This window comes from Nicotiana tabacum, chromosome 10 (genome assembly GCF_000715075.1).
Source record: "Nicotiana tabacum cultivar K326 chromosome 10, ASM71507v2, whole genome shotgun sequence".
Lineage (NCBI taxonomy): Eukaryota > Viridiplantae > Streptophyta > Magnoliopsida > Solanales > Solanaceae > Nicotiana > Nicotiana tabacum.
The window spans coordinates 70,493,631-70,508,089 of record NC_134089.1 but is presented as its reverse complement, the minus strand read 5'-3'; positions in this window follow the sequence as shown (position 1 = coordinate 70,508,089).

The window sequence follows — 14,459 nt, the reverse complement described above, 5'->3', positions numbered from 1 at the left end:
CAACGGAATGAGAGATGCTGAATATTTACCTACCATGCATATTTATAGACTTATAATCAGGTATGTTAAGGCTATCTCTTCTTTCTTTTTGGCATGATCCAAATTATACAAACGAAATGAGCAAATGCACAACTTTCATAAAGTACTCTATTCGTAAAAATATTAGAGATGTGTATGTTCTTGATTCCCCATGTGTCATATTATTCTATCATCTGTCTTAGAAAAATACATAAGTTGAAAACGTTTATTTCATGATATTAATAAGAGGCATAATGGTCTTATGACATACCAAGAGAATTTATTAACGTATTTCATATGCATTTCATGCATTTATACATGCACATTGACCTATGACCATATGAAGTTATATACGCGTATATATATGTATATGAGATATGGGAAAGGTTATGGCGTTATATACGCACCACCACCTTATCAGCTGGTATACGTTGATAATTTTTCCCACAGTGGCTGAGATGATATGATGGGATGCCCTCAGAGGCCTGATGACGTTATGAAATATGTACCTATGCACGACGTGGACACTATAATTATTTCATAATTTACAAAGCTATCCAGACTTACAGGTTGAATCCTTTACTTCATGTTTTTCCATGTTCTTTATATACTAATTTACATGCCTTACATACTCGGTAGATTATTCGTACTGACGTCCTTTTGTTGTGGATGCTGCATTCATGCCTGCAGGTCTAGATAATCAGTTTGACGAGCCCTCATGGTAGAAGAGATTGGCATTCAGCGAAGGATCGGTAAGACTCCACCTTATTCGGAGTGCGGCCGAGTCTCTGAGTCATCGTGTCAGAGTTTTGCTACAGAAATATGGGTAGGCCCGTACCCTGTCCCATTTAATGTTGAATAATCTTAGAAGCTTTGTAGATAGAGGTTCATTTTGTATAGTATGTCAGAGGCCTTGACGGTCCATATGTATTCATATTTTAAGAAAAATGGTTCAGTGATACAATGTTGTCCACTTATAATTGTACATTATGAGTTGTGGCCATGTTAACCCATGATAGTTACAAAAGAAATGAATGAGTTTCAGAGTGGTTCGCTCAGGCCAGTGCGGCACCGGATGCCAGCCACACCTCCCAAGGTTGGGGCGTGACAAAGTGGTATCAGAGTGGGTCGTATCCTAGGGAGTCTACAAAATTGTATCTAGTAGAGTCTCACTTATAGGTGTGTTGCGCGCCATATTTATAATTAAGAGGCTATAGGACATTTAGGAAATGTTACCCTTCTTTTGTTTCCAAATCGTGCCATAGAGATAAGCCATAAGAAGTTAGTATAAAGTCTCCACCGAATTTTGTATGCACTAGAGGTGCTATCACAATAGAGCTTTAAGACATAGATGTAATTTCTACTTATGTGGAAGGGAAGTTATGAAATAAATAAAAATATGATGCAAGATTGAAAGGTAAGTAACGTAAAGGTGAAGAAGATACGAATACTCAAGTACAAAAAGGTCGTAAATAGTCCAGAGCTCAGATAGAGGTTTGGTTTTAGTTTAGTATACAGAGGAGACGTTAGCGAATGTTTTGGAAATCTCAAAGATTTAACATTCGAGGATGAATGTTTTAAAGGGGGAAGGATGTTACATACCGTACCTTAGCATTAGGATGTGTCGTAGTAAATCCACATGAGTTCGAAGGGATTATGTCTATTAGGAAGTTATAGAGGTTTTAAGACATTATTATTATGAGACCCTGTAAGTTAACAACCTTGATGCCGCTAGATATTATGTTAGCGTAGAATAGTTCCTTAGAGATGTCTTGCTCCCCTTCTCTATCAAATCTGTGTTTGTGTCTTGTAGGTTGGGGAGAACATTAGTATTGACAAGTAATGGAGTCTCCTATAGTGGACCATATTTTTCTCGACCATTTTGATATAGGGTTGGAAGGAATGTTTTGAGTTGCTTCCCCACACATTAGTGTATAACATCTATTTTGGATTATATGCAACACAAAAAAATAGACACCAAAATTTTCATGTCGTCATTTTTGCTGACGTAAAACATAGTTGTTTAGAAAATATATCTGACCTATTGGGACTTCAAAGATATAAAATACTCGGTTATAGAACATTACAAAATCAATTAAAATGTCTACTCAACTAAAAAGAAAAAGAAGAAGAATAACAACGTTAGATTGTAAAAACATGATTTCTAATTTGATTTTGATTAGATAAATGAATATTACTCTTGTAAATTTGTAATAGTTGTACTAAATGATATTTTTAGTATAAGAGGTGTCTAACATCTTAAGATCTCAAAAAAAACGTCATATGAATTTAGGAATGAGGTCTTATCAAAGCGAGGTTTTAAAAAAACATAAGTAGTCATTATAATTATTACAACCATAAAGATCATATCTATCCCTTTTTATCATTACTCGTGGAAATACGAGGATCTAAAACAAAGATAGAAATTATTTTCTCGCAAGAAAAGAAGGTTATTTTTTATCATTTTAAGAATTAAGCGTACGAGAATTTGTACTCTTTATACGAGATTAGCAAAATTAAAAGTTGAGAAAATATATGTATTTTTACATGGATATTTTAACGAAATAATAGTATATGTATTGATTTTATATGGTACCACGATTTATTATTTTAATATTGTAAATTTGTAAAAGTAGTACTTTAAGATGACGACAAGACTTTTTTTTTTTTTGAGATTATAGGTATTTATGATATTTATAACAAATGATAAGTAAAATCGTGAAGGTGAGAGGGTAAACGAGTTGAAGAAAATGAGGTTGGTCAAAATTTGTCATTTTGGGATAAAATATGGTTCGAGCTATAATACTTGATACTTATGGACTAGTACCAAACAAGGTACCATATGACTGTGATAGTAGGATGTATAAAATATATTAAAAATATATAAAATTTTAAGTAATTTGAGACAATTCTTAATTATGTGGGTAATTAATAAATTTTAGTGGGAGGTTATTTAAGAATATTTGGATAAAGATGAAGCCCCTAACGTGGCAACAAGATTTGGCTCAAATAAGTGACTATTACAACATTAAATAGGTGGTAATATTTAAAGAGGTAAGTGTCATACCTCCTTTGGTGAAAATGTGTTATCAAGAAAGCAAAATAACATTTTCTATACCCCTCATAGAAATTTTCTCTCTATACACACCTCACATATTCATATATTCATACATATACAAGTGTGTGTGTGTGATCTTTTGAAGTTGAGTTGATGAAAACCAAGAGGTATTGGGTAGGCCTAGTTGGACTAAGGCTAAGAAAATGACTAAACTTGCATTTAAAAGGGCTAAAGATTGGCGTAAAAGGGTCCAATTTTTAACTAATAAGATATTAGAGCTGAAAGTAGTTAAAAAGGTAGAGAGTGTTGTCACAACTTTAGAAGAACGACATGGTGTGATAGAGAGGGCGGCTTGGAATGCATTAATACAAGCTTATGCTTTAAGTGGGTTTTATGAGAAAGCTAGAGCTATTTTCAATACCACGATGAGAAATGGTCCTTCTCCTATAGTGGATACCATCAACAATCTCATGCAAGCATTAATTTTGTATGGTAGATTAAACGAGCTATATGTTCTAATTTAGGAACTACAAGATATGGGTTTCAAGATTAGTAAGAGTTCCATTTTTTATGCTTGAGGCATTTGCACAAGCTGGTGACATATTTGAAGTGAAAAAAATATACAACGGAATGAGAGCTGCTGAATATTTACCTACCATGCATATTTATAGACTTATAATCAGATATGTTAAGACTATCTCTTCTTTCTTTTTGGCATGATCCAAATTATACAAACGAAATGAGCAAATGCACAACTTTCATAAAGTACTCTATTCGTAAAAATGTTAGAGATGTGTATGTTCTTGATTATTCTATTGTCTTTTCATGAGTCTCAGAAAATACGTAAGTTGATAAAGTTTATTTCATGATATTAATTAGAGGCATAATGGTCTTATGACGTACCAAGAGATTTTATTAACGTATTTCATATGCATTTCATGCATTTATACATGCACATTGACCCATGACCAGATGACGTTATATGTGTGTATATATATATATATATATATATATATATATATATATATATATATATATATATATATATATATATATATATATATATATATATATATATATATATATATGTATATGGGATATGAGAAAGGTTATGGCGTTATATACGCACCACCACCTGATCAGCTGGTATATGTTGATGATTTTTCCCACAGTGGCCGAGATGATATGATGGGATGCCCTCAGAAGCTTGATGATTTTATGAAACATGTACCTATGCACGACATGACATTCATACGCATATGCATGACACTATAATTATTTCATAATATATAGAGCTATCCAGACTTACAGGTTGAGTCTTTTACTCCATGTTTCTCCATGTCTTTTATATACTAATTTACATTTCTTACATACTCAGTACATTATTCCTACTGACGTCCTTTTGTTGGGGACACTACATTCATGCCTACATGTATAGATAATCAATTTGACGAGCCCTCATAGTAGACAAGATTGGCATTCAACGAAGGATCGGTAAGACTCCACCTCATTCGAAGTGCAGTCGAGTTTATGAGTCATCGTATCAAAGTTTTGCTACAGAATTATGGGCCCTATCCCATTTAATGTCGAATAATCTTAGGGGCTTTGTAGATAGAGGTTCATTTTGTACAGTATGTCAAAGGCCTTGACGGCCCATATGTGTTCATGTTTTAAGAAAAATGGTTCAGTGATACAATGTTGCCCACTTACAATTGTACATTACGAGTTGTGGCCATGTTGGCCCATGATAGTTACAAAAGAAATGAATGAGTTTCAGAGTGGTTCGCTCGGGCCAGTGCGGCATCGGGTACCAGCAACGCCTCCCAAGGTTGGAGCATGACAGTCATCAATGAAGACAATGACAAATGAATCAATATATGGCCTGAACACCCTGTTCATCAAATCTATAAACGTCGTCGGGGCATTAGTCAAACCGAAAGAAATCACTAGAAACTCATAATGGCCATATCTAGTCTGGAAAGCCGTCTTTGGAACATCCGAATCCCGAATCTGCAACTGATGGTACCCCAATCTCATGTCAATCTTAGAGAACACCCTAACACCCTGAAACTAGTCAAACAAATCATTAATATGTGGCTACAAGTACTTGTTCTTAATGGTAACTTTGTTCAACTGGTAGTAATAAATGCATATCCGCATCATCCCATCTTTCTTCTTCACGAACAACATCATTGCACCCCAAGGCGATACATTCGGTCTGACGAACCTCTTTGCTAGCAACTCCTCAAGTTGTTCTTTCAAATCCTTCAACTCTTTCGGAACCATGTGGTACAGTGGAATAGAGATAGGCTGGATACTTGGAGCCAAATCGATATCACGATCTGGTGGCATACAATTGGTCAAACAAATCATCAATACGCGACAAAAAGTACTTGTTCTTAATGGTAACTTTGTTCAACTGGCGGTAATTGATGCACTTCCGCATAGTCCCATCCTTTTTCTTCACAAATAACACCGCTACACCCTAAGGGTATACACTCGGTCTGATGAAACCCTTTGCTAGTAACTCCTCAAGTTGTTCCTTCAACTCCTTTAACTTTTTCGGAGCCATGCGGTACGGTGGAATATAGATAGGGTGGGTACTTGGAGCCAAATAATACGAAAATCAATATGACGATCTGGTGGCATGCCTGGAAGATTAGAAGAAACACATCGGAGAACTCTTGAACCATGGGCACTGAATCAATCACCGAAGTCTTTGTAGAAGTTTCCCGAACATAAGTTAGATAAGCCAAACAACCCTTCTCGACCATGTTTCGTACCTTCAGGAAAGAGATAATCCGACTAGATGCATTGACAGACGAACTGTTCCACTCCAATCTAGCCAAATCTGGCATCGCCAAGGTAACAGTCTTGGCATGGCAATCAAGGATGGTGTGATATGGAGATAACCAGTCCATGCCCAGGATGATCTCAAAGTCGGTCATATCGAGCAACAGAAGATCTGCTCTAGTCTCATAGCCACAGAAACTAATAATGCAGGACCGGTAGATCTTATCCACAACAATAGAATCACCCACGGGAGTGGTCACATAAACAAGAGAACCTAATGACTCACGAGGAACACCCAAGAAATGAGCAAACTGAGATGAAACATATGAATATGTAGAACCTGGATCGAGTAGTTCTGAAGCATCCTACCGCAGACAGAAATAATACATGTGATCACGGCATCTGAGGCCACTGCATATGGTCTGGCCTGAAAAGAATAGAACCTAGTTGGAGCGCCACTTGACTGGACTCCACCTCTAGGATGGCCCCTACCTACCTGCCCTTCGCTTCTGGGCGGCCAGATAGTTCGTGTGGCTACTGGTGCTGTAATCATAGGTTGCTGACCATGTTGCATTGCCTTGCCATTAAGCCTAGGGCAGAACCTCTTTACATGACTAAGATCCCCGCACTCGAAACAACCTCTCGGTATGGCGGACTGCTGGCCTAAAGTCTGACCCTAATGGCCTAAAGACCCACTGGAGGAACCCTGAATAGTTGGTGGGCAGTAGGAAATCTCTAGCATGGCACTGAAATAGGGCTGCACTGGAGCACCCCGAGAATGCGACGGTGCTGGATATGTGGGCTTGCTAGGCTGACCTCTCCCAAACTTACCTCTGCCCCAGACGGAGTACCACTGAACCTCTATAATAATGGAATCACCGGTCACGTGGCATCTGCTCTTGGCTCCGCTGATAAACACCCTCAATCCTCCGAGCTATCTCCATAACTAGCTCGTAAAAAGTCAACATCTCAACCTCTTGGACCATAGTAGCCTAGATACAAGAGTGCAAACCAGAAACAAACCTCCGCACTCTCTCAACATTAGCAGGGAGTATCATAAGTGCTTGGTGAGATAACTCAGACAACCTCGCCTCATAGTCGGTCACTAACATCTGACCCTATTGGAGCTGCTCGAACTAAAACTACAATTCTTCCCTCTAAGTGGGTGGAATATACCTATCCATAAAAATACGTGTGAATTGGTCCCAAGTCAAGAGACAAGAACCTACTAGTCTACCGAGAAGATAGGACTGCCACCATCTACGGGCCCTGCCCTCAAGCTGAAAAGTGGTAAAGTCCACCCCGTGGGACTTAAATATCCTCATGTTGTATAATTTGTCCCTACTCCAGTCAATAAAGTCTTGGGGGTCTTCATGTTGCTCACCTCCAAATATAGGAGGGTGTAGCCTCGTCCATCTGTCCAATAGATTCTGCGGCTCGCCGGCCGCAGCTGGTCTAGGCTCAGGTAAAGCTGTTGCAAGTAGCTGAGCTCCGTCCATGGGTAGTGCATCCAGGGTCTGATATACGGTAGTTGCATGCCCAGGGGCCTGAGCGGTAAGGGTCTATGCTCCCCTTCCCACTTGAGACGTGGCTGGGTCCGCTAGAAATAAATCAGCATGAGCCATAGAATCCATGAACCGCAGCATACGGCCCATGACCTCCTGAAATCCTAGCGCAGACATGAAATCTGTTGGGGTTGGCTCCGCTGCAGGCACCTCGCCTTGCTCCTCAATAACTGGATCCTCCACTAAATTCACTGGTGGCATAGCTGGAGCAACTCTAGGACATCCTCGTCCTCTACCATAGGTTGGAACCCTCCCTCGGCTTCTACCTCAACCTCTAGCAATAGAGGAGCAGCTCCTCCACGGTCGGGTATATCTGTAGCACGCGTTCTCACCATCTGTGAGAGAATAAAAGAAAGATATTTAGCATAACATCAATTACACTATAGGAGATGAAAAAAGAGTAGTTTACTAAAACCATATAGCCTCTTAAAGAAAAATACAGACATCTCTGCACCGATCCGCAAGACTCTATTAGTCCTGCTCATAAGTTGTTAGACCTATGTGAACCTAGTGCTTTGATATCATGGTATCACAACCCAATTTCTCCTATAGGCCGTGATGACGCCCAACGTCGCCGTTAGGCAAGCCAACGGTGAACTGACTATTTGATTTCTCTTTTTAATAAGTTTCCAAGTAATGAAATTTTATTTATTAAGAAATTAAGGAGTATAAAATTTAAAAAAATAAAACGAAGGAAACTGAGTGAGCAAATATAATGACATAAATACTCCAAAACCATAAAGTCTGCTAGTATGTGTGCCAAGACGTATGAGCAACTAGTAAAATATACATAACTCTAACTACTGTTTGAAATAAAGTAGAAAGAAAATAGGTACAAAAGAGAGACTCTAGGTGCTGCAGAACGGCTTAGGAAGCAGCTCACCACTAGGCCTCGAGGTAACGGGGGTGCGCGCCGGTATGACTACCAGATGCACCTGCCTCAAATCCTGCACGGCTAGTACAAAAGTGTAGCGTGAGTATATAAACAACATGTACCCTATAATTATCTAGTCTAACCTCGAAGAAGTAGTGACGAGGGGTCAACTTCGACACTTACTATGGGCTAACAATAAAATACAAAAATACTAAATGAACATGGGTCATGTAAACAATAATAATAACTCAATAAAAAGCAGTGATTAGATAATTCTTTCACTAATAGTAAATCCCAAGTCAATTTTTGTTGTATACGGTGAAATCGGAGGGTCTAATTTCTCGCCATTAAGGAACTTCGGAAGATTAGAAGGCTCGAGGCCACGATCGAGTATCCTCCCTTGATGGTCGTCGACACTCGACCTCGGGGCAGTGATGATTACGGTAATGGTAGAATTGGGTAGTTTTCAAGGTACATGGCAAGGACTGACAGAGCCTAGTGGGCTACTCTAAAGCTGAATCAGGGTGTCATCTAGCTGTCCCATCTCCGCTTCTTTGTCATTAATGTATTTTGTACTATGTTGGGATTCCCCTCCTATATAAAAGGGATCCTTATCATTTTGTGAATCTCTGTTGCTTCAGTTGCTCCACACGAAATATACAAGAACATTCTATTTCCTCTCTAGCACATTCTTTGATATTATTGCGTCTATATATTATCTTCATTGTTGTTCATCATTTATTGCTTATCATTGGCCATAAAGAGCCTTTGTTGATTTTATTATATTGTTAGCCATACTTCGATCACCTTCGATAGCTCACAGCCGATCTTCGGAATCGACCTCGAGGCCTTCGAATCGACAAGCTCGAGGCCCCGATTGTTAACGTATCGGTTTGATTATCACCTTATTCCTTACTCTTATCTCTTTTCTAAACCTCACACTTAGCATCAACTGCTTAACAACTAGCATAAAAGTATATCACGTATTTTTAGAGTCCCATAATCAAATTTAATTGTTATTATCATTTTCACGGTAAACAGTTTGGCGCCCACTGTGGAGCTAAAAATAATAGTGATTATTTTCTTGCTAGTTTTACTACATAACGCAAGTTATCTTTCACACTTTTTCTTGTCCAAGACCTTCGATTTCAAGTCAAAATGTCCGACTCAATAAACAACAATCTGGAGAACCATGGAGAAAATGGCGTAGATGTTCCAGGTGCTGGCGTACCATCGCGAAACCCTGAGAATGCGCCAGAACCGATCCCCGTGGATGCGGTCTCGTGCTACGCTCAACAAGTCAATATAAGCTCGCACATTGATAGGAGCGTGCATCAAGGAGACCGACAAGAAGATCAGGAAACCCTGGCTAGGGAAGAACGGGAGGTTAGCCTTCACGTTATTTTTGAAATGTTGCAGGCACAACAACTAGCTATTGCTCAGCTGCAAAGTCACCAGAAAACTTCTAGAATGGTAGCATCGGCGATAGCTCCCCCGGCGGAACAGGTATCGGAGAGATCTAGCAATAATGGGTCGATGACCGATCCCTTCCTCGTCAAAATGCTCGAGGACCTCACCAGAAGGATCGAATCGGGCGAGAAAATGATAGAAGCCAACGACAAAAAGGTCGAAACCTATAACTCCAAGGTCGATCAAATTCCAAGCGCACCCCCGAGCCTGAAAGGTGTGGATTCAAAGAAGTTCATACAAAGTCTGTTCCCAGAGGAAGCGACTCCAAAACCAATTCCAAAGAAGTTCAGAATGCCGAACCTCCCAAAATACAACGGGACCTCAGACCCCAATGAGCACGTTACTGCTTACACCCGTGCAGTAAAGGGCAACGACCTGAAGGACGCCGAGATCGAGTCCTTCCTGCTGAAAAAGTTCGGAAAAACACTTTCCAAATGGGTAATGATGTGGTATCATAACTTGGCCTAGAACTCTATAGACTCGTTTGCCATGCTAGTAGATTATTTCATAAAGGCGCATGCCAGGGTCATCAAGGTGGCCACAAGGAAATCCGACGTCTTCAAAATCAAGCAAATGGAAAACGAGATGCTGCGAGAATTTGTATCTCGCTTTCAAATGGAACGAATGGAACTACCACCGATCTCTAACAACTGGGCAGTACAGGCCTTCACTCAAGATCTGAATGAGCGAAGCTCGGTGTTTTCGAAGTAGCTGAAAGAGAATCTGGTCGAATATCCCGCCATAACCTGATCGGACATCCACAACCGACACCAGTCAAAAATCAGGGTCGAAGATGACTAGTTGGGAGTCCCCTCGGGCTCAGTATACCCAAGTAGGCTCATGGAAAAGGAGTCAAAGCCAAACAAAGAAAGATATCAGCCATACACCGAAGACAGAAGGAACGCCCCAAGGCACAACCCACCTCATAATGATCGAAGGATAGACCAAGGACAGAATCCTCGGGGACCCATCAACAGAGCCGGGTTCGATAGGAACGTAGAACCGATAGAGGCACCTCGCTTATCAGAATACAACTTCAACGTCAATGTATCGGACATCGTGTTTGCCATCAGCAAAATTAGAGACGCCAGATGGCCCAGGCCTGTACAATCAAATCCTTCACAAAGGAACCATAACTTAGTGTGCGAATTTCATAACACATACGGACATAGGACCGAGGATTACTAGCAAATCCGGGAGGAAGTGGCCCGGTTAATCGACAATGGTCACCTTCGGGAATTCCTCAGCGACCGAGCCAAAAATCAGTTTCGAGAAAGGGAAACAACCAAAAAGAACAAAGCAAACGAGCCGCAACATGTCATCCACACGATCTTTTGAGACGGCCGCCCCTAGCTGAAACACCAAAGTCTCCTCCAGCAGAGGGACTAAGAATAAACCAATGATAAGATAGCAACCACGAGACACTCCCTTGACTATATCCGAATAAAGGACCGTACCGCATCCTCCAAACGAATACCAAGGTTCAAAAGCGCCATCACCACTGAGGTATAACCATCTCCCTTTTTATTTTATATTCCACACTAACCCTTATGTAGGTGCCCGACCGAAGCAGTCAAAGCGCTAACCCAACCCGAAGACCTTAAGATTTTAAAGCATCTATTGCACTCTTTTTCTTTGACCGAGTTTTTATCCCGAAAAGGGTTTTACCGGCAAGGTTTTTAATGAGAAAACATTCACATGCTACCTAAGGATGACTCGACAAGTATTCAAGGCTTCTTTTGCAATTAACCTCGAACACTGGGGGCCCCCCAAAAGGCCATCTGCTCGAAAAAGCCAAGAAACGCCAAATGGGTCCTAATAGGAAAATGATGTACCGAGCCAAACGGTCGAATGAACAGTGTCCATATAGCCGGGCCCCCGACGGCAAAAACATGTACACTTGTACCAAGTAATTGAAGAATATCTTTTATCAAAGCATCTCACACTCAAATAGAAGCTCAGCACCTCCGCAAAAAAGACTCCTCCGCCGAAAACGTCCCGAACACTCGGGGACTGGCGTCAACAATTCAACACCTGAATGACCTCTGGGTCGAGACTCCAAACTCATAAGCTCTCAACGAGGCAACATGAAAATCATGAAACGTCTCCAAGGCTAAAAGTGCCCCAAACACTTGGGGACTGGCGTCAAAATCTCAAAAAATGCACGACCTCAGGGTCGGAGTCTCCGAAATCGTAAGACCTCAATGAGATAATACAAAGTTTACAAGTAACGACTTCCAAGCCAATATACCCTTGATGACTCGGGGATTGTAGCCAATCACTATTCATTAAAAAACCCGAGGCCATAAGACTCCGAGTGGGCAGACTCAGTCTCATAAGACCTACATAAGGCAGAAATGATATCTGTAAGACCTCAAGAAAGGCATGAACAATACTTGTACCAAGTATCCAAAACTGTAAGATCTCAAAGGCATGTAAAACTTTTAAGACCTTACTAAAGGCATAAACCCGATCTCAAAGTTTCAGCTATATATCTATTTTGTAAGACCCCTAAAAAGGCATTCCCTTGATATAAATGTCGAAACTACTTCACTCAGGACTTAAAGGCTCCAGCCGAACACAAATGAATCCGGTCACAAGGCTGCATCAGCCGAACTAACGCGACTTGGGGATGTTCGATCATCACTACAAAATCATAGGCCTTCAATTACTGCGAATATACTTTGAAAAGAACCGGTTAAATAGGCTACGTCGACATAGACAAAAGAGCTTCGATCATGTCAGCTCCAAATCACAGGCTTTGAGATACTCAGCCTCCGAGCCAAACCTCCCGAGGTGCTCGATTATCGCCACATAACGACTCATAATCGAGAGTCTTATCAAACCGCCGAAGAGTCAGGCAAAAATTATTTCAAAGTCCTTAATAAGGGAAAAATAAAGCCAATAAAAGGTCACTCCGACACAAGGCGTAAGAGCCATTGTCACCAGCCCACACTAAAAGGCCACATGGACCCAAGGCGTAAGAGCCATTGTCGCCAACCCACACTAAAAGGCCGCATCGGCCCAAGGCATAAGAGCCATTATCGTCAGCCTGCATAAATACAAAACTTGAGGGTCGAATGAGCTCGAGTCGAAACCCGATTGGAGACTGAACCCAAAATAGTTAAACTAAATATGCCTAAGAGCAAGGCATAAGAGCCATTGTCGCCAGCTCACACTAAAAGGTCGCTTCGACCCAAGGCGTAAGAGCCATTATCGCCAGCCCACATGTAAAAGGTCACATCGACCAAGAGCGTAAGAGCCCACGGGCCAGCCTAATAAGCCCTAGGGCCATTTCACGAATCTGAGGATTCTTACCAACTCAAAGGCTAATTGATCTGGCTAAAATCTCGGCAAACAGAAACCCAGAGGATATAAAATTGCGAGGTTTCCCCCTTATACATACATGTAATAAAATACAAGCTCCATTCACAATATACTGTGAAAGCACTATATAGAAAGACAAAGAGAGAAAATAAACATCCCCTTGGCCCCATCCTCGCCATCTTCGGCATCGGACAAAAGGAAGTTGGCGTCATATTCCTCTACCTTGGCTTGCTCGAACTCTTTCGAAAGATCGAAACCCCTGGAGTGAATTTCCTCGAGAGTTTCCCTCTGAGATCTACACTTCGGCTACTCTTTACTACTACTCACACGACCAAGAGTTCTCCTTAGCTCTAGCAGTAGCAGCACTCTTCAAATCGACAGCCGCTTTCTGTTCTACCCTAGTGCTGCTCATCACAGCCTCGACCCAGGCATTCATCACCTCAGCGTTCGCCTTCGAAAGCTCGGACTCGAGCCTTGCAATCATGTTTGCTTATGCAGAATCATTCGCACGAGCGTTCTGGATTTGCATCTCAAGGGTGGAACCTTTGGCCAAAGCACTCTCATTGGACACAACTTGGGCATCTATATAGGCCTGCAGCGCATTAAACTCATGTTTGGCTCGGCCAACTTCGCCCCAAAGTCGTTCCAGCTCCTCCATTTTGCTCTCCAACTGAAATATCGAAACATTAATCTCCGAAAATAAAAGAAAGAGCATACGTCGACATGAAATACAAGATACCTGTCTCTGAGGAAGCTCTCGCGGATCCGGCTTCGATCCGCCTCACACCACAGGGATGCCAGCTCGTTTTCCTTTCTCGCACAAAGAAGCTTAAGGGATTTCTCCCTATTCGACGCTTTCCGCAACCTAGCTTCATAGCGAAGTAGCTCAAATTTAAGCATGTCAAAGGCCTACAAAAGAAAATTCAATAAGAAAGAGAGAGTGTGAAACCAGAATAATCCCATGCCAGCTACCGAAGCTTACCATAAAGCCGAGCCACTGAGCCTCTCCAAAGGTCGAGCCAATATCCAATGGCTTAGTATCCCCCGAAGCACCTTTGGTAGGAAAAGAAGAAGGTACCACATGCTCATCGCTCTTTGAAGTACCCGCAGCAGAAACGAGGTTTTTTTTGAAGAACGGAGGACTCCGAAACTGGATGATTGGTCGAACCGCCTCTTTTGAACCGCTGAGGAGGACTCACCCCGCTGTGAGCCTCCTCACACCTCGGAGACCCTTTTCATTTATCATCGACCCTCGACCCCGAGGTTTGTAGTCTCTCCTCTTTCCCTAGAGGGCACGACCTCATCTCGGAAAAATCTCCAATACCTGCGGCAACTAAGTTATTACGCTAAAAAG